We start from the raw sequence: 25,213 nt of genomic DNA on the forward strand, positions 1-25,213 counted from the left end.
TTGCTCCCTATTTGAAATGTATCTACATGATAAACTGTTTTGCGAGTGTGTTTGCATGAACCTAAACTGGTATTGATGCGATGAAAACAGGACCCAAGTCTGTCACCGCCGCTTGATTGCATTTTGAAAGAATATGACTGGATTACGGAAAAATACACACATGTTAAGTTCTTAGATACCTTCATCGCCAATGTGGACTTACTGCAGAGCCAGGCAAAAGAGTAGACTTGCTCGCAAAACACGTGAAACAGCTGATGATAGCGAAGCCCAACCGTGCCAGGTAAGGACGGTCTGACAGATTCTCAAAAGTCGTCTGCTAACGAAGCAAGGGGAGGGTACTCGTGTTTTTGTTTTGGTTCGCTAGCATCTGGTTATCTTGTAAGTTGAATGTTCGTTTTTTCCCACCTGCATTGCTTTCATAATGAAAGAAACGTTTGCTTATTGCATCTCATACATCAGATCAGTTCTGAGATTCATTTTTGCGTGCAACTGATATGGTTTTCTGAGCCGTGCAATACGATTTTGGAACTTCATACAAATGTGTCACATTGTTCGGCGCGAGGTCAAAGGTCGGGAGCAAAGTAGTTCTTCGCCCAAATCGGAATCTGCACTATCATATATTTTTTTGAGTCCATGATGTATTTATTGAGCTATAAAAATACAACATATATACCCATACTGAAGTAACAGAGACAAAGAAGGGAGGTCATGGGATATATATATATATATATATATATATATATATGTATGATTAGAGTAGTCTCTCTCTGGCTGAAAAGAAGCTAATTTGTATTGATTATGCCACAACCCTCGTAAAATAAAATTTGATTTGATTTGATTTGATTATTGAAAACTTTGTGTTGTGTCATTTTGTTGGCGTGGCTAAGGAACACGCAGACAACCCCCCCCCCCCCCCCCCCCCGTCCTCACCAACCCCCGGAACCCCCTAACTCTATAACTGAAGAAAACACTCTTCGGTTTCATTTTGAGTGGTTGTTTGATCGGGTAGCATGGATGTTTGCAGTTACTCTACACCCAAACCCCAAATCAACTAGGGCGGGTACCAACTGAACCGGTTTGTGTGTGTGTGTGTGTTTTGTGTGTGTGTGTGTGCTTGTGTGTGTGTGTGTGTGTGTGTGTGTGTGACGGTAAGAGAGAGAAAGCGAGAGAGAGAGAGAGAGAGAGAGAGTGAGAGACAGAAAGAGTGAGAGAGAGGGAGAGAGACAGACAGACAGACAGACAGAGAGAGATGTATAGATGAGGGCCCCAAAGGGGAGGTATCATCACGATCACGGGAAGGGAAATTTTAGCTTTCACGATCACAGTTACCTTGATTTTTTTTTTCACGATCACGAACACCAGTGGCAAATCACGGTCACGGTAAAAGTTGCATGTACAGAAAGCACGTGTCAAAGTAAACACAACCACACAGTAATTCGCTCCTCTGGATCTATTGTTTATTCAACACAAAGTGAGAACTGTTGCACTTTTTATTATTATTTTTTGAATTCTCTTTCATACACACATAGAAATACATATCATGATTTGTAATCAGTAACAAGAATGTTGTTTTCATTGTTTTCTCTCTCTCTCTCTCTCTCTCTCTCTCTCTCTCTCTCTCTCTCTCTCTCTCTCTCTCTCTCTCTCTCTCTCTATTTCGTTATCTCTCTCTCTCTCTCTCTCTCTCTCTCTCTCTCTCTCTCTCTCTCTCTCTCTCTCTCTCTCTCTCTCTCTCTCTCTCTCTACACTCATACACATTCAACTCACACACCCTCACTCACACACATGAATATATACTTGCACAATTTGACATTTCCAGAGCAAAATCTTGAAAACCCATTTTCTCCCCAACTATTGGGTGGATTGAAATTAAAGTACATGAATGTGTGATGGGGGTACACCATCGCCTGGTATCATGTCCTTGAAAAACAAACAGGAATGCTACAGGCCAAAAATGGTTTTACCTGAAAGAAGCGCGCAGTGCCAGTGGCGAAGCCACAAGCCTGAGCCTGCGAAGCAGGCGAGCCAACTAGGGGGGTCCGGGGGCATGCCCCCCCGGAAATTTTGTCAAAAAACGGTTAAAATCTGTGCAATCTGGTGCATTCTGGGCATCATTTTCCGGGCTGTAATAGTGTTGTGATCTTGTTAAAAATCCCATTTTAGCCTCCCCCCACCACCATTCAACACACCTCCAAACTGGTGAAAACAACACTACTGTGCGCTGGCTTCATTGAGACCGGCGCCTGGTCGCGTTGCGCGATATTCACACGGATCGTTTTTGCGGATATTTTTTAACTTCACCGGAAAAAATTTGACTTTACCGGATTTTGAAAACGGCTTTATCGAATTTCCGTTAATTACCGGAAAAGTAGCATGCCTGACAAAATCCCCAACGAACATGACTTTGATCGTCTTTGACATGAGGATCAAGTGATCCAAACTGGCACGTCTCCCCGCCATTGTTTCTGAATTTAACCCATTGTTGATACTTAAAGTTTACAGGCGCTAATATAAATCCAAGCTTAATGCAAAGAAGCGACAATTAGAATCTATGCCAAGCGTGTCCACGTTGCTGGGATGAAAAACACATTTCTAGTTTCGGTTTTGGCTACACGCAGACTCGATCTCGAGCCAGTCGAGGACACACTGAGCGAGTGACAGCCGGACGTGGCAATGTCGACAATGTCAATGATCTCACTCAAACTCAAAGATCTTGAACAAATTTCAAGATCTTTGCCTACATTCAGAACAGTCATAGAGCAACATAGATCAACATACCTTGATATTTCGTCTTCGGAAAGACCGACCCGTAGCCTGACCTTTCCACCAAGGAAGGCATTCTCGCCGCCTGCTTTGGTCTGGCTTGAATCCACAAAATATAACAGAAGTTCGATGACAGTACCGCTGCACGCCATGTTTGATCTTCGAATTCGAATTTGACTGAATGCACTCAAAACTTTTGCACGAAGCCCTTCCATTGGATGAAGTTTGGAAGACTTTTGCAATTTGCCTTCTGATTGGATCTCTTTTTGTCAGTGTGTGATTGGTTCTTTTAAAGGGAAGCAATCGCTGTCAAAATCATATTTCTGAATGTGTTGTTGCTTCCCTTCAATCGGAGTTGGCTCCTTGACGAATAGACTAGAGGATCATAGAGTGTAGATACAGCTGTGAAAAATGTACGTTGAAAATAAAATGCTTTGCAATAATGCCCATCACGATCACGAAAACAAATCACGATCACGATCACGAGACTTGATTTTTTTTTCATCACGGATCACGGGCAAAGTCCCATCACGATCACAGAAATGGAAATTTCGGCAATCACGGTCACAGAAAGGTCAAAAAACGCCAATCACGATCACGGTTTTAAACCCTTTGGGGCCCTCATAGATCTGACATATATTTTTGAAATGTAAATGTTTTAGTTTTTGTAACAGAGCAGCATTTGAGAATACCAGTATGTCATACACTGAAGCACCTATACATGGCTCCATAGTATAAGTGTTGATTTAAATGAAAGACCATTACGACTGTATTCTAGTCGTGATATTAGTTATAGCAGCAACTGCACGCGAAGTAGCATCATCAACAGGGGCGGACGAGGGGGGGGGGGGGGGCACAGGGGGCACGTGCCCCCCCCCGAAAAAAAAAAAAAAAAAAAGAAGAAGAAAAAAGAGATTTTTCTATGCTGATTCTATGACCATTTCTAAGTTCAAATGGCACCAGATGGCACCATTTTGCTTCTTTGGGCAAACAAATTTTCCGGGGGGGCATGCCCGGCCGGACCCCCCTAGCAAATTCGGGCGCTTCGCGCCCATCACATTCACTTTCGATTCAAAGTGCCCCCCCCCCCCTTACAAAGCAACTGATCCGCCCCTGATCAGGGCCGGACCCAGGGGGCGGGGGGGGGGGGGGGGGGGGGGGGGGGGTTCCGGGGGTTCCGGAACCCCACCCCTGGAAAAAGCATGTACGTACCTTGCTTTGAGTGGTTTTTTGTTTTTTTATTTTTTTTAATAAATTTTGTGTGTCTCTAACAAATTTGATTCAATGTGAAATCCGATGAGAAAAAGGTACTCCCTCCCCCCCCCCCCCCCCCCCCCCCCAATGCTGCTCTTAACCCTCAAAACAAGGCCCAGAATGCACCAGATTGCACAGATTTTAACCGTTTTTCAAAAATTTTCCGGGGGAGCATGCCCCCGGACCCCCCTAGTTCGCGCGCCTGCTTTCCAGGCGCGCGCTTGTGGTTTCGCCACTTCGCTGATTTGCCCCCCCAAAAATGGAGGAACCCCCCCTTACAACTCATTTGGTCCGGCCCTGATCATCAATAGTTGTAATGATGACAGCAACTATAGGCCCTATATGAATGAAGTGACACTGGATGTATCAGATCTGCCGACAAGAAGTGACAGTGCACTGAGATCTAACTTCATCAAGGCAAGGGACTTATACACACACACACACACACACACATACACACACACACACACACACACACACACACACACACACACACACATAAGCAAGAGTTCCCTGGCACCATCAGAAGTATCACAGTAACTGAATTGACACTTGGAACATCCATGACAGCTTAATTGTTCATAATTTATTTTCTGCTCTTGAATCTCCTTGCCAAGCCGGTGTCACGAACTGAAAACTCTGCCGGAACAATCCTTCTCATTGCGGTCAATGCGCATGCGCTAACATGGGGAGATTAATCAGGTCGTGAACACTCTAACCTTAACCCTAACCCTTACCCTAACCCATGGTTCGTTCGTTCGGTCAAAGGGTCGCATTTTTTAAGTCCAAGATTGGCGCATGCGCATTGACCACAATGAGAAGAATTGTTCAGCAGAGGTTTCAGTTCGTGACACCGGAACAGGATAGTAAGCACAGGCCCAGGACATTTAGGAACTTACGCTAACATGATGGCGCGAGCTGAATGAGGCCCAGGACTGTTAGTCTCCACGGGTAGTGTACTCAGTACCACTGACGGTGATCGATAATTTTTCATGCGTGTTCCCATCTCCAGCAAATGTAAACCAGCACTCGGATCTGCCTCAAATTTTGGCGCCTATTGTCTCATCCATTGTTTGCTTTATAGCATGCAAAGTCACGATTTTTTTTAACCTAAAACCCTGAATTAATATGAACATTTGTTTAGTTCTTTCGGAAAAGTTACGTAATACGACACGCTAAGTATACACATTCGCAAAACGCAACACACATTTTGGTCAGCCTATTGGTCATAACTTCTGAACTTTCCAAAGCAAATCATTATGAGAACTTGAGCAGATATGGCTCCGATATGGGGTTCCGGAACCCCACCCCTGGAAAAAGCATGTACGTACCTTGCTTTGAGTGGTTTTTTGTTTTTTTATTTTTTTTAATAAATTTTGTGTGTGTCTCTAACAAATTTGATTCAATGTGAAATCCGATGAGAAAAAGGTACTCCCTCCCCCACCCCCCCCCCCCCCCCACAATGCTGCTCTTAACCCTCAAAACAAGGCCCAGAATGCACCAGATTGCACAGATTTTAACCGTTTTTCAAAAATTTTCCGGGGGAGCATGCCCCCGACCCCCCTAGTTCGCGCGCCTGCTTTGCAGGCGAGCGCTTGTGGCTTCGCCACTTCGCTGATTTGCCCCCCCAAAAAAGGAGGAACCCCCCCTTACAACTCATTTGGTCCGGCCCTGATCATCAATAGTTGTAATGATGACAGCAACTATAGGCCCTATATGAATGAAGTGACACTGGGTGTATCAGATCTGCCGACAAGCAGTGACAGTGCACTGAGATCTCACTTCATCAAGGCAAGTGACTTACACACACATACATACACACACACACACACACACACACACACACACACACACACACACACACACACACACACACACACACACACACACACACATAAGCAAGAGTTCCCTGGTACCATCAAGAAGTATCACAGTAAAATTGAAACTTGGAACATCTATAACAGCTTTATTGTTCATAATGTATTTTCTGCTCTTGAATCTCCTTGCCAAGCCGGTGTCACGAACTGAAAACTCTGCCTGAACAATCCTTCTCATTGCGGTCAATGCGCATGCGCTAACATGGGGAGATTAATCAGGTCGTGAACAACCTAACCCTAACCCAAACCCTAACCCTAACCCTTACCCTAACCCATGGTTCGTTCGGTCAAAGGGTCGCATTTTTTAAGTCCAAGATTGGCGCATGCGCATTGACCACAACTGATGAGAAGAATTGTTCAGCAGAGGTTTCAGTTCGTGACACCGGAACAGGATAGTAAGCACAGGCCCAGGACATTTAGGAACTTACGCTAACATGATGGCGCGAGCTGAATGAGGCCCAGGACTGTTAGTCTCCACGGGTAGTGTACTCAGTACCACTGACGGTGATCGATAATTTTTCATGCGTGTTCCCATCTCCAGCAAATGTAAACCAGCACTCGGATCTGCCTCAAATTTTGGCGCCTATTGTCTCATCCATTGTTTGCTTTATAGCATGCAAAGTCACGATTTTTTTTAACCTAAAACCCTGAATTAATATGAACATTTGTTTAGTTCTTTCGGAAAAGTTACGTAATACGACACGCTAAGTATACACATTCGCAAAACGCAACACACATTTTGGTCAGCCTATTGGTCATAACTTCTGAACTTTCCAAAGCAAATCATTGAGAACTTGAGCAGATATGGCTCTTTGGGTGGAGGACCCCCTCAAAAATGGCCGCAAAACGTGCCTTTTTGGGCCTCTGAAACGGTTGACACCTACCGCCTTTGACAAAAGGCTACATAAAGACTAGAGAAGTCAGGTGCATGAAACAAAATGTTCTGAACAGGAAATTGAATGGCCTTTCCAGTGGTTGTCAGAAATGTTTGGTTTGTGCATATTCTGATTTTTTTGCAGATTTTAAAATACGGGGCTATGGTTTTTGTTAGGTCGATTTTAGGGGTGACTTTGTTTGACAGGCTGTCACGGGATGCCTATACAAAGTACCATCAATCGGACAAATGATATGCTGACATAATTACCTTTAAGGGCATATAACGTTCAACTAAAATAAATTGCGTTTTAATGCTTTTCTTAGCGTGCAAAAATTGTTGCAATAATTTTTTGGCCAAGTTTTAGAACGGTAAATTTTAATTCCACAAAAAACACGAACCATTCACAAATTGATATTCACAAAATTAATGTGTAGACAAATAAATAATCAAATATTCACGGGTTATAAATACAATTCATGTACTGTATTTTTTTTTCTTTCTTCCTCCAACAAGTCAGGATAAAACTTCAACGTAGTAGCCCATCAAAGATATGGACTACTCGATCACATCAATATATTACCGGTAGTAGATTCAATAAAATATTCCGCGATCTCTAATAAATGCAGACCGGTCAAGGCCAGTTATCACACTGGCAAAGAAATGCAATCAATGATTACACACAGTACACACGGAACACGTTATAATAATTTGAACGCTTTTCTGTAAGTTGCATTAACGCAGCTAAAAGAGAGAGAGAGAGAGAGAGAGAGAGAGAGAGAGAGAGAGAGAGAGAGAGAGAGAGAGAGAGAGAGAGAGAGAGAGAGAGAGAGAGAGAGAGAGAGAGAGAGTAGGAGGAAAGAGAGAGAGAGAGGGTAGGAGAGAGAGAGAGAGAGTAGGGGAGAGAGAGATAGTGAGAGGGAGAGAGAGAGAGCGAGAGAGATCGAGAGAGAGAGAGGGGGTAGGGAAGAGAGAGAGATAGTGAGAGATAAGGAGAGAGAGAGGGAGAGAGCGAGAAAGAGAGAGGAGAGAGAGCGAGAAAGAGGGTGAGAGAGAGAGAGGGGAGCAATCCAATGAACACCATTAAAAATATGATCAGTAGAGAGTAACGTCCCTTGCATTAAAAGCCCAAACGGTGTGTCACTGTCAAGACATCATCTGCAGTCTAAAACACCCTGATTTATTGCAATATTATTAAGATGCTGTTGAATAAATAAACACACAATAAATATTCTCATAGAATAACAAAAAAACAACTAAAAACAAGGTCACACCACCAGAACAAACAACAACAAACATTCTGTGTAAAACGAGTTCCATCAACCCCGTACATGTATAAATAAATGTACCGAGAAATAAATGTTACCCCAGTTCATAGAGTCCCTCTTCGTGAATAAATATACAATACATTAGTGTTAAAATCATCTAAATCATCCCGGCGTATGATAACATAAAGTTAATAAACAGGTGTCTCAAAGATGATTCGTTTTGTTTTGTTTCCCGTTCTGATGTGACAAACGTATCTTTAGAATCTTACATTGGTCTGTACTCTTATCTTGTCCAAGTTAATGGGAACAATTAAGATATCCAGCGACGTTGTATCAATACCAAGTTGCTGGGAAATAGTTAAATGTCTGCTGACGACATATTAGTTCAGTCAAAGAAAGCGAGATTCTTCCCACACAGCTCGATCTCAGTTTTAGTCATATATGTTGGACTTTTCCAGGATACAGACAAGCAACATGTCAACTCCACTCAAACCTCGTCCCTGTGAGCAGCGTCTTTCTGTCAGAGCAATGGATCCAGTAAACTTTCCGCTTTTGAATCGCAGTGTACAACGGCTCTGGAATGACGTGGTCAAAATGTGACTGCATAGGATCAAAGTGTTCCACGCAGCCCTCAAAGACGATTTTCTGCAACGCGTGTTTACCTGACAAAGTGGACATGAAATCTCGTAGCTGAGTGAAGATGTGTCTCAGCCTACCAGGGTGCATTTCTTTCTTGTGGTGTTCGACAAAGCGAACGGACTTGAGGGTTTTGGAGTAAGCTGCAAGACACCTGAGAATGGTTGGAACGTCAGGCATGGCATAGGCGTTGATGCTGACTTTGACCACCGGGGCTTCAGGTCGCAAGAAATATGCGGAGAGATCATGGAAAGGACAGCTTTTGGTGTTGACTGTAAGGAAGAGCTGCACGTCGAGTTGTGGGAGCTCTGAGGTCAGAGTTTTCCACGCTTCACCAGACACGAGAGGGGGAGCTCGGCTGTACGAGTCAATGTGCACAGTAAGACTCTCTAGCCGACCCTCTGCTGCCAAAGTGTGGATCAACTCCTCCCCCAGCATCCCTCCTTTGACCTTCAAGTGTTTGAAACTGTGAAAGTTGGAGATGAACGTCACTACATCCGCCGAAGAAGGAGTCCCAAGCATGGTGGTATTAAGCAACCTGACATCTAACACTACCAGCGAAGGGCACAGATTTTGCGGCACAGGAACGCCACAATTTTCAAACCCCAGAAGACTGGTAGGCCAGTGCGTTATGGTCAGACTCTTGAGCTGGGAAGCCTTCTTCAAGACGTCCAGGACGACCTGAAAACCGGAAGTCTTGATGAGCCGACCTCGACAGGGGACTGCAGAGTCCTTCAGCGTGACAGCGAGGTGGTTGAGCTGGACGAAGGAAGCTGTGAAGGAGAGAGTGTGAAACATCTGGGCGTCCAGGCCTCCTGCATTGAACACTAGCTCCAGCGTCCTGAAGTGATGGCCGAAGAGCTCGATGATGGCTTTCTGGGCGGAGGGGACCCTGTCCCTGAAGTAGGGGAACTTGAAGCTGCCGGACTCCCACAGAGAGCGGTCGGAGAAGACCCGCCTCAGTCGCGGACCAGCTTGCATCGTGTCGAGGAGTTCTTCCGCTGTCAGCTCGCCCGCGATCTTCAAGAGGATTTCGTCTGGGAACTGCTCCATTGCTGTACTGAAACAAGACAGTAAGTCAAGAATGATTCAACGGACGAGATGAGAATGATGGGCAACGGAGAAAAAAGAACCCGAAGGATGTTACCATTTTTTAAAATTCTCAGGCAACAGGCTTAATTGATTATGGTTGTCTTAACCTTCAGCGTGCTTCGTGGATCGTGGACGACCTAGAGCCTCACACAATCGTCTTTATCTCTGAAACTATTCGTAGTTTTTAATTGAGACTTCATGTAATCTCCAATCACCATACGACCTTCCTATTGCCCAACATTTCAAAGATTATCTTTGTAAACAAACACATAACCGATGACGTCATTTGAACTACACAGTCCGGATGATGTAGGTCGTTGACGACCCATGTGGAATTACCTAAGGAATTTAAATACTGTTTATCCTTATTCGGATGGCGTGGGTCGTGTACGACTCATACTCTGCAAGAGGCGGCAAAACATTTATTCCTATTCGGATGGTGTGGGTCGTTTCTTTCTTTCTTTCTTTATTTGGTGTTTAACGTCGTTTTCAACCATTCAAGAATATATCGCGACGGTGTGGGTCGTTTACGACCCATACGTTTTACGTTGAATCCTTCTTTGGAAAGTATGGGTCGTGCACGACCCACATTATACGGACTGTATAGTCCAAAGCGTGACTCGGTGAAGGTTAAATGCTTTACAAAAAAATGCAATTCTTAATTCTTATTCAATATAATGTGATGTATTTTGTGTTTTAAACACTGATAGACAATTTTCCTTGTTTTCATGTTGTCTTAATACTTGCACATGGAGTAAATTCAGCCTTGGCCTACGTACAGCAAGCACATTCTAGTCGCTCTGTTGATCCTTGTATGTTAGAGGAGCATTCCAGCTAGGTGTACAGCTACAGGAGTAAGGGAGATTACTGGTTCCGTACCGGTTATGGGAATTGTACCACTCGTTTTCGGCACCCGTTTAATGAACCAAAAGAAGAGATGGTTCTACCAAAAAAATAGATGCTTTCACCAAAAGAAAAGATGGCTTGAGTGACAAAGAATTAAAGTACCAACATTTTTTTCATAATTATGACAAGTTACTCAGATTTAAAAAAAATAAAATCTGTTTTTTCTTACAGGATGGCAGATGGAAAGTGTACACTACAACGAAGACTACAGACAGTAGCTATTTTGTTGTTAAAATAATTCGTTTTTTTGTTGAGAATTCTTTTGCAAGTCTCATTTCTTTTTTTGGTAGAATCAATCGGGTTTTTTGCTAGAAGCATCTATTTTGTGGGTGGAAACATCCGATTTTTGTTGGAATATCTTTTGCTAACTAAGCAATTCTTTTGGTGAAAGCATCTATTCTTTTGGTGATTTAGTGTATTGCCCTCGTTTTCCCAGAAAACGGGTGATGATACGGAGCCAATGACTATGTAGCATGAAAGCTAGGGTAGTCTAAGGGAATCAACTCGCTGAAACGAAAACGGCGGATCAACACCATGCGGCGGCTAGGTGAGAAAGAATCAATTTTTAACGCTTTTTGATGTTATTTTACATAATTTTGGGTGACACTGTATCTGAATACGCAAAGATTAGATGCAATCTTGTTTTGTCACAAAGTTCAATAACTGACCTGCGATCCAGCAAACTGTCTCAGCCTCACCGTGTGTATGGCTTCTATATATTATTTTATATCTATATACGGCTTGTGTGTGTGTGTGTATGTGTGTGTGTGTGTATGTGTGTGTGTGTGTGTGTGTGTGTGTGTGTCTGTCTGTCTGTCTGTCTGTGTGTTCGCGATGCACGGCCAAATTCTCGATGGATCTGCTTCAAATTTGGTGGGCATATTCAGGTAGACCCCAGACACAATCTGGTCGATGAAAATTTTGAACACGTGCTCTAAGCGCGGCGCGGTGAACCGATTTTGGTTTTTCTGTTCATTCAGATCCATTCCCAGTAACTCTTCCTTATCTTCTCCAGTGTTTTGCGCGTTTATCTCCCTTCCTTCGTGTGGCGTCAATCACGTACGGTATTTGCAAGAATACTGAATGAGAAAGAGCTTCTTCAAAATCTGAAGTTTGATCTTCCGATCACAGCTACGGTATCATCCTCAACTCAGGTCAAAATGAGTACGGCTCATTCTCTGAGATAACTGGCGATAGCCGTTGAGCGATGACTGATCAGAATGCTACGGTATGACAAGCTGTTTCAGATATTCCCGTTACTATTTTTAGATGGTCACTGTCCACAACGCTTTCCTTACACCCGTTGTCTTCACTGTAAAAGTGCAAAGGTCGAATCTATTTATAGCCACGCGAAAAATCCACTGTCATCTATCTCTATATATCTATATATATATATACGGCTTCTCTGTGTGTGTGTGTGTGTGTGCGTGTGTGTGTGTGTGTGTGTGTGTGTGTGTGTGCGCGTGTGTGTGGTGTGGTGTGGTGTGGTGTGGTGTGGTGTGGTGTGGTGTGGTGTGGTGTGTGTGTGTGTGTGTGTGTGTGTATGATGTATGTTTGCGTTGCGGTGAACCGCGGTGAATAAATACTCTGTTTCGCGATACGAATTACGATAATAAACACTTTTTTGTTCGGCTCTACTTCTTCACTTCTTTCACTTCCGCCACACTAAAGCAGCGCTTTTCTGCACAGCGCTTTTCTGCACAGCGCTTTTCTGCACAGCGGTTTTCTGCACAGCGCTTTTCTGCACAGGTAGTACATCTAAGTATTGCAATTCGTGTACAAAATCCCTCCCATCTTCAAAATATTGCCACTAATATATACTACCCCTCCCATCGTAAATATTCGGCATCAAATTTGGTAGGCATATTCAGGTGGACCCCGGGCACAAACTGGTGGATGAAAATTGTCAACACGTGCTCTAAGCCGGCGAACCGCCACGCTGCATACTCTCTCTCGCGATTCATCCGGCGAAGCCGGTACGTATTCCTCTAGTCGTTTGATTTATGACTATACAGTAACGTGTATCGTACCATTCTTGGTCAACTGTATGGTACCGGTGGTACGATTCAGATAACTCGTGGTACGATATGCATGACTACATATAAATGTGTGTGTTTGTTGTGAACGGTTTTCAGCAAGCAAAAACAGAGACAAATGGATTGCGTGTGTTTTGTGTCACCAATGGGTACACGAAAAGTGCACATCAAGTGATGGTTTCACTTACATTTGCCACCATTGTGATGATTCCAGTGAATAGACACTTGACTGTCAAAACAGTGATTTGAAAGTGAATAGTCTGATTTTGCGTAAGTGTTGCCATGCTGTGTGCTGCAAATTTTGGACTGAAACGGTTTTGTTGTACTGTTTATATTTGAATAAAACAGGTCATGCCTATCGTACCTGCTGGTTATTGTTATAGTACCGGTGGTACGAATCCAGTGACCTGGTGGTACTTATTGAAGACCCAGTCTCTTGATTCGTACCTTTCGAAGGAAAAGAACAACATTGTGTGGTGTCTATTGTGTGTACCATAAACATACTATAAGGTAGAACCACATTGGCACTATGCAAGGTGCAAATAGCAGTGCTATGGGATATCATGCTTGTGACGCAGATGAGTTTTTTCTTAAGTGGTACGGAACCAGTAACTCTCCCTTACACAGGTAACTGGAAATCTAATTAAAAAATATCAGTCAACTTACGCCAGTAAGGTAAAGCAGGCAGTCCGGTATTTCAAAAATCCACAGTTGCTTTGGTTAGTCCAACAGCGCCATCACAGTCCAACAGCGCCATCACAGTGACAGTCACAGCACTTTCTCTGAAAATTGAGAGAAAAAAGGCACACACACAAAATTAACGACAACAACAAGAAGATCAACAAGACAAATCAAGACAGCTAGAGAACATAGGATCTAATTCTGTCCAATACACACTGATGGACTGCACTGAGACGAACAGGCAGGCACGCAAGAACGCACGCACGGGCATGCGAAAACACTTTTTCCAAACTCACCCAGTCCGACTCTATGACAATGGTCAACGGTTTGTTTGTTTGTTTGATTAACGCCCAGTCCACCACGAAGGGTGATATCAGGGCGGTGCTGCTTTGACATTTAACGTGCGCCACACACAAGACAGAAGTCGCAGCACAGGCTTCATGTCTCACCCAGTCACATTATTCTGACACAGGACCAACCAGTCCTAGCACTAACCCCATAATGCCAGACGCCAGGCGGAGCAGCCACTAGATTGCCAAATTTAAAGTCTTAGGTATGACCCGGCCGGGGTTCGAACCCACGACCTCCCGCTCACTGGGCGGACGCCTTACCACTAGGCCACCGTGTTGCGGTATGGTCAACGGTACGTATTTCAATTCCTACAGATACTGCAGAAGACACAACAAGTACGTTACATTTTCGTCAAAACGCACCGTGCAACTCGACATCTGCCTACAACGGACTACAGCTACAACGCCGTATGTCCATGCAAGCCAGGTTACGACATGCTCACTGCAGCAGCGTTGGGTAATCAATACTGGACAATGGTCACAGCTGTATGACGGCTTACTAGCGCCAAAACTAAAAATTTATTAGTAATTAACACGTGAAAGTGACTAATTTTCACGAGAAAATTACAATTATGACGTGAAAATTGTTAATTACTAATTTTCACGTGTTAATTTACTAATTTTCAAGTGTTAATGTCTAATTTTCAGTTTTGGCTCGCTTCCTGACGGCTTACTAGTGCCAAAACTAACAAGAGGCGAAGCCTTCAAGGCTCACGTAAGAAATAGACAAACAGTAACACAAACTCAATCACTCCGTCACACATACACACCCACACACACACACACACACACACACACACACACACACACACACACACACACACACACACACACACACACACACACACAGAAAGAGAATAGGTGAAACTGTGCAAGAAAGCGAGACACTAGATCTAGATCTGTCTGTCTGCATGTACACTAGTTTCGGCCCGCTCAAAATAATAATGACCGAGACTTTCAGTACTTCCTTCGCGTGACGTCTAACCCTCTTACGTCATAATGTGACGTCAATGTAATGTGACGTCTTCAAATGTTAGAGTTTCTACCACAGACATACACACGCACAAACACACACACACACACACGCACACACACACGCACGCACAGACAGACAAAGTTACGATCGCATAGGCTACACTTACGTGAGCCAACAAAAATTAGTAATTTTCACGCGTTAATTACTAATTTTCATGTGCCTCGTGACTGTGGAGGTTCAATGCGCATGCGCGACTGTTCCACCGGCCAGAGCGAAACATCCTTCGATTCGATACTTTTCTGGTCCATAGTTCTTTAATCCGATGCAATTTAACAATAAGAGCTGAGCGCATGTGTAGATAACCGTGACATACAGCTGTCTGTCTGATAACTTGTTGAATAACGAATTCTATCGAAAGATAATTGTGAAAGTGTGTGAGTCTAGACCGCGAACAGAGCCGTCTGCTAGTGGTCGGACCTTCAGCACACGGCCGGCCAGACGCCATTATTCCTCTCTCGATTCGAACATTTTCGGATCGATTGTCCTTCACTAATACACTACAAAGCAGATGTATGAGATTAGTAGTGGAAATAAATATGAGGTACAGCTGTCTGCCTGACAACTTGTCGAATAAGGAATTATATTGAAAGATATATATATGAGCCTGTGCCAAAACGTGGTCTGCCGAAAGAGCCGACATGTTCATGCATTACTGTTCATCAACCGCACTTTCAATCGCAAAAAGCACTGAAAGAGTTTGAAAGCATGTATGTTAAAGACATAGCAAAGACAGTTTCAGAAGCTTGCATGCATTACACCTACATGAAAAAAATAAAAATGTTAGCCGAAGCGAGCAAATCCGGCGACTTAAAAGTGGGACATTCCGTACATGGTGTTTTGTTCGTCCGCGGTCCAGAAATCTCCGTCGGCAAGTTAGAAACAGTGCCCATAATATTGATAAATGTACCCTAAATTACCACGAAAAGATGATGTCTACGAAAAAAAAGATGTTTATTGGCAAAATATTTGACGTCAAAAACGTCCATAGCGATCGTAACTCCCTGTGTCTCCAGCGAACTCACGATACGTCCCTCGATTTTCGAATCTACGAACGTCATTATCGCAACCGAAAGTTGTAAGCAGCAGTAAATAAAAAGTTTTATTTGATTTGCAAACAATTGATTTAAAATAAAAGTATTTTAAGTAGTTTTGAGAAGTTTTTAGGTTGAATGCAATTTTCATGTCTTTTTGTTACGATCGCTCAATATTCAATAACTTATTTTAAATGACCGCGGAAGTATCGGGGCTGCTGTTATAAATAGCAACAACGTTACACGCACGCAGTTGGACTCCATTTTGCTACACGGATGGCCGACTTTCGCAGGGAAGGTAAGTTTTTCGTTTCATGTCTCCTGTTTGATGAGCGTTACGATCGACATAAAGTTACGATCGACTCAAAATTCTTCAAGTTTTTTACTTATTCGCTGTGTTATAGCTAGTAGCAAAGAATATGTTCTGGGTGATTCTTCCTTTCATATTTTAAGCATTTGTCTGGACTGAAAAAGTTCGTTGAAGCACGCTGGTTGTTTTTTTGTTGAATTAAGACACAGGGACAGTTTGGGTCTTCGTTACGATCGATCCATCTTCTGTGATGTCTTTGTTACGATCGACTGAACATTTTCACGGCTAGCAATAGCAACAGCAAACAATGGTTCCGCTTGGATTAGCAAGTAATGTATGAGTTTTCGGACTTGTTTTTACATTTAGTCAAGTTTTGACTAAATGTTTTAACATAGAGGGGGAATCGAAACGAGGGTCGTGGTGTATGTGTGTGTGTGAGTGTGTGCGTGCGTGCGTGTGTGTGTGCGTGCGTGTAGAGCGATTCAAACCAAACTACTGGACCGATCTTCATGAAATTTTACATGAAAGTTCCTGGGAATGATATCCCCGAACGTTTTTTTCTTTTTTTCGATAAATACCTTTGATGACGTCATATCCGGATTTTTGTAAAAGTTGAGGCGGCACTGTCACACCCTCATTTTTCAATCAAATTGATTGAACTATTGGCCAAGCAATCTTCGACGAAGGCCGGACTTCGGTATTGCATTTCAGCTTGGTGGCTTAAAAATTAGTTAAGGACTTTGGTCATTAAAAATCTGAAAATTGTAAAAACAACAATTTTTTTTATAAAACGATCCAACTTTACGTTCATCTTATTTTTCATCATTTTCTGATTCTAAAAACATATAAATATGTTATATTTAGATTAAAAACAAGCTCTGAAAATTAAAAATATAAAAATTATAATTAAAATTAAATTGTCGAAATCAATTTAAAAACACTTTCATCTTATTTCTTGTCAGTTCCTGATTCCAAAACCATATAGATATGATATGTTTGGATTAAAAACACGCTCAGAAAGTTCAAACGAAGAGTGGTACAGAAAAGCGTGCTATCCTTCTTAGCGCAACTACTACCCCCCTCTTCTTGTCAATTTTCCCTGCCTTTGTCATGAGCGGTGGACTGACGATGCTACGAGTATACGGTCTTGCAAAAAATTGCATTGCGTTCAGTTTCATTTCTGTGAGTTCGACAGCTACTTGACTAAATGTTGTATTTTCGCCTTAAGCGACTTGTTCTTGGTTTGGTTGTGAAATATTTTTCGAGAAGGCCACTCGGGGATCTTCTTGCGTCAATCGTAACGCAAGACATGTAACTCTCACTGTGTCTCGGTTACGAATGACACAAAGTATTTTTGGACAGCTATGCATTTACATACGTATGCCTTTCTTTTCTATTTAAGGTCTGCGTTTTACTTTTAACTTTTGGAATTGAGAGTTTAGGGTTGTGGTTTTTTTTTTTTAATGTTTGTAGCTTTGATTTACGAGGAATGCATGTCGACCGTAACTTTTCTTGGGAAGGACACAGTATTGTTTTATGTCCTTTGTTACTTGTTTTTTTAGTTACCTCAATTACCAGCCTTGTAAATAAATGACTCTGCAGATGAAAGCATATTAATTTATGGTGATTGTGTCAACTTAGACACATCTCTTTGTAGGAAATCCAGTACAGTCTTAGTTCTTAGGACTGATGTTAGAAGTGGTATTGTTGCTCTTAAAAGTGAAATGTTACATTTATCTGGGAGAGGTAGAAGAGACAGGGGTCAGTGCTGTAGAAACTGCACTTGAACATGTCATTAAATTCTAGATGTGCTGTGGGCAAATATTTTTCTGTCTTGTACTTGAGCCTCATTTCTTTTTCGTGATTGTAAGGTCTGCGACTGCAAGTCAGATTGTCACCCCAGGCTGAACGAGTCCGGAAGCAGAACAACGAGCGATCCAAAGAGTACAGACAACGGCTAAAGCTGGACCCTGAACGCTACGATGTCTGCCATGAACGAACTTTGGAGAGGAACAGAAGACATGCTATTCTTACACAAACACGTTTGCACCCACGCGTATGGCTTTGCTTGCAAAGTACACCAACTTTTTGAAAAATACACTCAACGTTTTGGGAAAGTACTCTTGCCTCGGGTTTAGTGTAAACAGGTCTGCATCTGGTTTGGTCTGACTCCCTTCTGACAGTGACAGTCTGGCAAGTTTGCTGATCATGCATAGCCCGAGTAGATTAATTTATTTGATGGGGGAAGCCAATTTTACGAACTTTGCAGTTATCATTATCATAATTATTATTTTACATGTAGGCATTGGCAGCTAAAGCTATGTGTGAAAGCTGATCTGTGATTTTCTCTAGTCTTGTACATTGTGGTACTTTGAATGCTTGTGTGTATTTATTGGTAGAGGTGCACATTTTTTTTTAAATCTCTGATTACCAATTTGTGATTGATCAAGTCTTGTATTTACCTTTGTAGGGTGCTAGTGTGCCATGTGTTTCTTTGATTATGTGCATGACTATTTGAGAGTGCAAGTGACACTTAATGTGTGGATGTGGAGGATATTCATGAGATTGACATTTCCCTTGGGCGTTTGTAATTTTACCTTGTTTTCTCCATGAACTTGCGTTTTAATTTTTCATTTTTATTTAACCAGTTTTGAGTGCAAAATTGTTTGTTTAATGACTTTTGACTCGTTCAGACTGGAATGTAATGTTCACGAACATTAACTGCAGGAACTTTCTGTATAAGCTGATGGTGTAAATATACCACTATTTGGGAATGTTTTGGTTAGTTTTCTGTTGTGTTTTTGAGATTCTTGCCATCCATTTTCCAATGAATTTGTACATTTGAAGACATCTTATCCTTATTTTGCACTTCCTGCATGTAACACCTGGCATTTTGGCATTTCTTATTCTCTTGTCACATTACAGTGTGTGTTCCTGACTTTGTGTGTCAACCGGAACATGAGACACAGTGCCATTTTCATGTCTTCCTTGACCCCGTTACAGTTGACACAGCAGGGACTAGTTTTTCTACTTTGCTTTCTTTTTCATGTGATTTTGAGGTTTGTTTGAGTTGCAAATGATGGTTTTAATAAAATATTCTAGTCTTTGAAACATCTTCTCTGTTTTTAATTTTTTTACAGGATTTCTTGTGACTGGAGTGTGTCAACTGTAACTCAGGACACAGTGATGGGTGTCTTATTTTTCAAAATACAAGGTCCATTTTAGAAGTTCCTCAATGAATCTCTTTTGGGATGTAAATCTTACTTGCTGAGTAAATTTGAAGCAAATCAGTTAAGAACTTATAAAGATACTTATGAAAATGTTGTGTCTCGCGTTATAGTTGACACACAGCTATGTTGATGCGTTTTTTTGTTTTTTCGCAAAAAGTAAAGCCCAAGTTATCTTTTTGGTTATGGAAATAGTTACACTATACAAAGTCAATTAGTGTATAAAGATAAGACAGTATTATTTCCAGTTTGGTTTTCAACCCCAAATGTCCCATTTTGGCAAGCACGTTTTGGCACAGGCTCATATGTGAAAGTGTGAGACCACAGCGCCCGTCTGCTATAAGCAGCTTCGATTCGAAAGTTTTCGGGGTCGATTATTCTTTTCTAAGATACCCAAAACAACGTTAAAGGAAAGCGCTATTGCAGAAAACTGTGACATGCATCTTCACGTCGGTTAACTTGCTCGATAAGGCCTTCTATTCAAAGATATTTTAGAAATTGTGTGAGAGTGATGTTTGACGGACGTTCAGCGAGGGCTGACCGCATAAACATCGTAACGCAGTTTCAGCTAATTTTACAGGAGAGCCATCTGAAAGTTCGACATCTAAAATGAAATAATTCCTTGTTTCTATTGCCCAACAAATGAGTGTCTATGGAAACAGTGTTCGTTTCTCTGCATGTTTATGTAACCTTTGTAATCACAAATACTGTTTTATAAACAAGAATGGATGATTTGTGTGCTATATATTGATTAAGACATTGATGCACTCCGGCACAAAGCATACTCCAAATGAATAGAGGTCTGCATAAACCACGTACAAGCATTTCCGCTGTTTATCCAGGCCAAATGCATGACATGTCATGGTAAACCTGGGCTGCCAAACACTTGCAACTTGAGATACTGACAGGAAGTGTTTGTAGGTGGGCAGCTCTAAATCCTCAATAAACGTCGTAGGTGGAACTATGATTTGGTCGCGATAGCACTCTTTGGAATTTACAGCCTGCGGAAACCAATTATAAATACATACGACCTTCAGACAGACAATTCCTTGCCTGAATTATCCAACAAATTCTGCTAAAAACAAGTAAAACCAGTAACAGCCTTTCAAGACGCCACAAAAAAGTGACTTAATCACCTTTTGGTTGAGTATAAAGGTCGTACATGTATACGCTTTATTCGTTTTGACATCTGTAACTGTTGCTTATCCAGTTCTAGTGAAAAGTGTATTATACATCTTAGTCTGATGACGTAATCAGACAGTGCTCCTTTTTTTTTAATGTGTTCTTAATTTATGATCATTACACAATAGGTTCCATGAAAAAAAAAAGAGTTAAAAAGAGAAAAAAACAACACGGCAGACTGTTTGAATTTGATTAGTGGGTTGAAGTAAACGCTAGGTTAACTCGATACTCCATGCGGTAAAAAACAAACAAAAACACGCAGACACAAACAGACACACAGACACAGACACAACACACAAACAAACAAACAAATAGGAAACATTGGAAACTAACCTGGTTCAGCATTCCGATGTATTTTTGTATCCTAATCACAATAATTCTGCCGATGTATCATAGTTGCACAACACATCAATGTCACATTAACTCGTTACACAATGGAGTGGTTGTCGTTGCCATCACATAAAGGTAGTGTTATAATCCGATGTAGGTTTTTTGTATCCTGTATGACATTGTAAGCATCCCAGTTGCAATGTATGTCAACGTATCAAAGTTGTAACACATCAATAGCATGTCGATACCACAACAAAAAGTTGGTATTGTAGGTCTGTAAGTTGAAGTAACATTGTGTATCCAGCATGTACGTGTCCCAGTCATGAAATGTAAAACTAAAATCAAGTCGGACCACATCGGCTTTTCTAGTAGCAGTCACTCAGGTTGGCCTGAGAGTGTATGATAGTTATTCAGAGTCATTGTCCTGCTCATTGGTGTCAGGCTGTGGGAGGCGGTCCATAGCAGCAGGTGAGGCGATGAGGCTCGTGTAGAAGCTGTGGTGCTCCTCAGGAATGACCCCAGAGGAGCTGGTGTGAACTGGAGCAGCACGACCTCTCTTGCTGCCCCCAGCTACCTTGATTGTCTGGTAGGGCTGATCACAGGAAGTTTTGTACAAAACTTTTTCTTCTCTGTTCTTTTCGAAGCGCAGTGCCTTAAGTTTCAGCCAGTTGACTTTTTGCCCAGCGATGTCGGTCTTTGTGTTCCGGAGAGTTGCTGCAGCCAGTGACTTAAAATTTAAAAAATATGTGAACTTAATTTGGATCACCTGATAAGGGCGTGTTCTTCTGGCCATACGCAGAATGATGTCCCAGCCACTAGGGGTGTAGATGGGCGTGCTCTTTTTTTGCAAATGTGCATGCCGCATGCATGGAGTCGCATTCCATCTGCGTATGGCCACTCTCCAGGTACTTGTGTGTGATGGTTTTAATGTTTCCGATGTTCTGGACTGCATGGGCGAGAGCAGCTGCTAGGTACTGATTTCGATTTTGCCCTGAGCAGCAGTCTGAACAGATAATAACTTCCTCAACGCTGTTTGGAAGTGAACGAAGATAACAATAAATGCAAGTTGCAATCTCGCACGCTCCTCTTTTACCCTCAGATCCGTCCCATGTGTAGCAGTTGGCTTCTCCGTCAGCCAGTGAATGGATGGTACAGTTATACACTGACACTTTTCGTCTGTAATATATAGCAGCTGGCTTCTCCGTCAGCCAGTCAATGGATGGTAAAGTTATACACTGACACTTTTCGTCTGTAATATATAGCAGTTGGCTTCTCCGTCAGCCAGTGAATGGATGGTAAAGTTATACACTGACACTTTTCGTCTGTAATATATAGCAGTTGGCTTCTCCATCAGCCAGTGAATGGATGGTAAAGTTATGCACTGAGACTTTTCGTCTGTAATATATAGCAGCCGGACTCACCAGACCACAAGGGCAAGGCGCCTGGTGGACCGCTTGGAGATCCAATGTGACGACATGCTTTCGGCGATCTTCCTTTGCCTCTGCTTTGTCCTTCTCTTTTTCAATACGGGCCCGCTTCTTTCTTTCCTGGTGTTCTTTAAACGCCTTCTTGTCATCTTCCGTGGCCAGTTCTTTGATCTTTTTCATGGTGAAAGCAGCACACAGAGAACACTGATCTTTCTTTTGGATATGGAATGCCAAATTGTAATCGTTATTGAACACCTGTCGGTAACTGTCGACCCACTTCTTTGCACTGTTGCACGTACAACTCGTGCATCTTCTTGACCGTCAGTCCAGGCTCCAGGTATTTACGCTGCGTGTCCTTCCGTGTGTAGTGTGATTCCACAGCGGGGAAGGACTCAATGTGTCGTCTGACTCCCTCAATAGCCTCTTCACTGTTTTTGTTGTGTGGCCGGCTCATTCCTCGGTGTTCTTTCCCAGCGAAGGTGCCATTCGTGCTATTCTTCAAAGCATGATCAACATAGGTTTCACTAAGATTCAATGTCGCCAAAAATAATTTCTTGCAGACGTGTTGCTCTTGGCCATCAACAATAAAGAAGAATGTGCGGCATCGCTGACGTTTCTTGGGCACTGGGTTATTGTCTGCGCCAAAAATAGCTATTTTCCCTACTGTCCGGGTCCATGGCAATACCGGGTACCAATCTACAATACTTTCTTTCTTTCTTTGGTGTTTTACGTCGTTTTCACAATAGAAAAGATAGTGATTTTAATCAGATATAGTTCAAACATCAAACACATTGTTGAAACGATACTCCTATAATTATACCATTGTCGGTTGACTGTCTCACTGATCGATTGCATGGTTCTGTGTGTGTATGTGAGTGTGTGTGGGGGTGGGTGGGTATGTGTGGATGTTTTTTTGCACATAGATAATTATGTGCCTGTGTATATGTATATATGTTCACATGCATTTGTCAATTTTTAGTGCGCTATTTGTAATTTTCCTTGCTATTTTTTGGGGTCCTGTGCTCTAATTTGTAGAGAAATTGCACATACAAAGTGTACATTACAATTATTTTTATCATTATTATCATTAACTGCAGAAAGATAAGATCGCACAGAGAGAGAGAGAGAGAGAGAGAGAGACAGAGAGACAGAGACAGAGAGAGAGAGAGAGAGAGAGAGAGAGAGAGACAGACAGACAGACAGACAGACAGACAGAGAGACAGAGAGACAGAGAGAGACAGAGACAGAGACAGAGAGAGACAGAGAGAAAAAGACAGATTTAACGGCAAAAATCAGTAAATCAGTAGATGCTTACCTTTTATTAAGATGCACTGAATCGTTGCAAGAAGAAATGACAAAAGGCCCAGTCAAAGCAAACCGATCCTTCCAGAGGTAAGAAAGTCAATGCAATGGTAGTTTGGTGTTGCATGTATTCTCTAGTGTGAGAAAAAACTGCGGCTATGGACCAGACCAGGTCCCGTTAGGAGTGGAGGTGTTGACATGTGTCAGATAACCCCAGATTCCATCTCAGTCAAAAGTCCCGTTAGGTCCGGATATGTCTGTCAACGTGTTTATAGTTAAATCAAACAATACTGGCCTACACGCTGGCAGGCACTAATGATAATATCCGGATAGCCATCAAAGAATCGTGACTGAACCGAGTGCACAAGAACTGTTGGAGATATTACTTACTTTTGTGTGTGCAAAATGCTGCATACTAATTGGAACATCACAGAACACACACACACACACACACGCACACACACACACACACACACACACACACACACACACACACACACACACACACACACACGAGTGGAATTGATGATGTGCAGGAACTTAGGTGGATTTCTTGATGTCAAGATGGAGTGTACCATCAGAATCAGGATTCGAAAACATGTTATTAACATGCAGACTGAATGTACTACATTTAATAACCCTGATGGTAGCCGCCTTGTCCCATTCTGAATCGACGTAATCAAAGCACCTGCTAGTACAGCTTTTATACAGATCTGCTATGTGCAAAAGCAAACACCACCCGCCCCGCATAAAGCCAGCTGTGCAAAGTAGGTGGTTCATGCAGACACTTTTTTTGGAGGCACTAACGAAACGCGACCCAAAGGAAGCCAGCTTTACTAGCTACCAGGTTCATGCAGCCAACTTTTCAGGGAATCTCGCTCCGTTGACCATCGTATATCTTATTATGGTTGTTATGTAGGCATCACAATGCTGTACATTTTATACTTTGTTTAATCATTCATTAATAACTCATTAATTAGAATCGGAAATCAGTTTCTGATGTCACACACAAAGTGGAGATGAAACTGAATCGAATGACATAAAAAAGTGATTTTCGATAAAATTGTTATATTACGATGTTTATGCGGTCAGCCATCGCGTTGTAGCCTCTCAGTCCGACTACTGTGACCGAAAACGAGGCAAAAATGAAAATTAGTAATTAACACTGTTAATTACTAATTTTTCACGTGAAAATGGTTTTGGCACTAGTAAGCCGTCATACAGCTGCCCAGTCCTCTCTCTCCCCGAAGGACTGAATGACCAGCGTACAGTATACTGACCACTGGCCGCGTGTCCAGGCTTGCGAAAGGGCAAAGTATTAACGGTGTATTTCGTGACTGCGAGTGTAAAACACAGTGGAACCCCCGCTTTTAAAATGTAATGGCGATTCACAGCCACATGACACTCAGATTGGGTAAAATAAAAGATAGACCCAAACAGGCTACCCGCGCATACGCATGCACGCGCGCATATAAATATATATCTATATATACAGTGCATGCGAGTAAGAAAAACGCAAACGAAAACAACAGCAACAACAACAACAACAAAAACAACAACAACAACAACAACAACAACTTCTTCATTTACCTTTTCGTCCAACACTAGCCCATCACACACTGACTCATACA

General features: G+C 42.3%; 2 long non-coding RNA genes across 2 annotated transcripts in view; one reads left to right on the top strand and one right to left on the bottom strand.

The window, feature by feature from the left end:
• Nucleotides 1-9,651: 9,651 nt before the first annotated feature.
• The window catches only part of LOC138979230 (uncharacterized), a 17,826-nt gene continuing 2,264 nt past the window's right edge, over nt 9,652-25,213 (bottom strand). The window contains exons 2-3 of the long non-coding RNA XR_011459944.1: nt 13,373-13,488; nt 9,652-9,732 (exon numbers count right to left, since the gene is read on the bottom strand). This is a non-coding gene — a long non-coding RNA (uncharacterized lncRNA). The remainder of the gene's footprint in view (nt 9,733-13,372; nt 13,489-25,213) is intronic.
• On the top strand, nt 15,475-19,225 carry LOC138978529 (uncharacterized). Its single transcript, XR_011459721.1, has 2 exons — nt 15,475-16,102; nt 17,986-19,225. It is a non-coding gene; the product is annotated as an uncharacterized lncRNA (long non-coding RNA).

This window comes from Littorina saxatilis, linkage group LG10, assembly GCF_037325665.1.
Source record: "Littorina saxatilis isolate snail1 linkage group LG10, US_GU_Lsax_2.0, whole genome shotgun sequence".
Classification (NCBI taxonomy): domain Eukaryota; kingdom Metazoa; phylum Mollusca; class Gastropoda; order Littorinimorpha; family Littorinidae; genus Littorina; species Littorina saxatilis.